Below are 2,242 nucleotides of genomic sequence, written 5' to 3' on the forward strand. Positions count from 1 at the left end.
AAAAAAATTTTTTTTTCTTATGGATTATTCTACCTGATACAAATGGAAGACTCAATCAGTCTAAGTTTCAAATATGAACAAAACTATTTTAAATTCATGATTTATGTATGTGTGATTTTATGAAGAGTACAAAAATAAAATTCAGTATTAAGAAATAAATAAAAATAAAATTCTTTATTTTTAAAAGATCACAAAATGTTATTCTCAATTATCCCTTTTGGTAAAAGATTGACAAGTGGTGCTAACATATAATTTTATCAGCAACATTGTACACACACCAAAAGGAATAAATACATCTCAAGCTTATTAAATACAAACATTTAATTCTCTAGGCATGTAATAAAATACAACATTGCTAAATTATAATTCCTTTTTTTTCCTTTTAAAAGACCTTCCATGTGTGCACAAAAATACTTGGCTTTCTGGATATTTACTAATTTTATGTTTTTTCTTAAAAGTGTTTTTGATAAAACATCTGAGTTAAAATGATAAAAATATATATAAATGCCAATAATAAGAAACAAGTATTCACATTTTTAACTCTTAGAATAATATTGACAATATGAAAAAAATTTTGTCAAGATTTAAAGAAAAATCAAGTATTAAAATAAACAGTTCTCTAAAGGAAGATAATATCACAAAGCAGTACTTTAGAGCTAGGCTGCATCTTTTTACTTATTAAAAAGTAACTATTAATTATTTGTGTATTTTGGGGGGGAGAGGGTGGCTGCACAACATATGGAGGACAATTCATGGTCTTATGAGAAAATAAATGTTAATACTATTAATGAGGCAAATATGCATATCCTATGCCTTATAGCAGCATAGGACAATGTATCACTGAACATACTATTTAACAAAAATTATCTCAGATACATAAAAGTGAATTAATCTTTGATTCATGATGCATTGTCATTATTGGTTTATACATAGCCAAGTTTCATCTTTTATATCTTTCTAGTTAGTTTATTCATTCATTTTTAATAAAATAATGAATACCNCCAAACTGTCCATCATCCCTTCCTTTGGGATCTGTCTTTGCCTTACTTCTTGTCCCAAACACAGTAGAAGCAGCCAACTAAAGATGAAGCTATTATGCCTCATGTTGTATAATTTCAGTCTTATGTGGAGACAAAGGAAAAGGACCAAAGGAGTTAGAATTTAACAATCGAATGAAAGTCTTCATCTACTTAAGATTCCCAAGAGGTGCCTGGACTCCTGTTTTTCTCAAAGATTCCTTGTTCTCTTCTGATTTCTCAGTTAAATGTAACATACTTTTTCTTGCCAGATTAGTCAGACTTTGTTTCTATTGCTTGCAAACACGTTATCTGAATTAATTCTTATTCCAACACACACACACACACACACACACACTCTTTGTGTAAGACTTTTTTCTGGGATATACAAAAAGTGAAATTATTAAAAAACACTATTTAAATCCACAATATATTCTATAGACTTATAACAATCATGTTACCATGTGATGTGGTTGAGATTTGAGTTGGACATCTAGTAGAAAGTCCATCAGAAGATAGGTCACACCAAACTGTCCAGGAGAGATGATAGTGCTACCGACTGATATCTAAACTCAACCAAATTTTATCTATTGCTTTGTTGTAATTATTGACCAATTACTATTTCTATAAAGTCTTTATTTTAGAAAAACACCAATTACATGATTAAACTTTTTAATGCAATAAAATCTAGACAAAATGTTTTACAACAGGTCTTTCAAAATACTGATCTTTCAGCAATGCAGAGGCTCTCCCTCTGTTAGCTCTGCTTTGACTACTGGTCTTTAAGAACTACTTGTCTGGACTAAATACTGTGATACTGGCTATTCAAATGTATATCCCTTACAATAATAGCTATGTGGTTAATTACATTTTTGGTCTTCCACAAGCAAAGGAGTCTTTAATACTTATAAAAGAAGTCAAGATTTTACTATCCTTGTGTAATTTTCAACTCATTTGGATTCCTTCTGTGATAATAAAGACTCTTCAATGACAATTATTTCATTTCCCTTATACAGTTTAGAATTCTAGCTTAAAAATTTTTTCTTGGGGTGCCTGGGTGGCACAGCGGTTAAGCGTCTGCCTTCGGCTCAGGGCGTGATCCCAGCGTTGTGGGATCGAGCCCCACATCAGGCTCTTCTGCTATGAGCCTGCTTCTTCCTCTCCCACTCCCCCTGCTTGTGTTCCCTCTCTCGCTGGCTGTCTCTATCTCTGTCAAATAAATAAAT

The sequence above is a fragment of the Ailuropoda melanoleuca genome, chromosome 5 (assembly GCF_002007445.2).
Source record: "Ailuropoda melanoleuca isolate Jingjing chromosome 5, ASM200744v2, whole genome shotgun sequence".
NCBI lineage: Eukaryota > Metazoa > Chordata > Mammalia > Carnivora > Ursidae > Ailuropoda > Ailuropoda melanoleuca.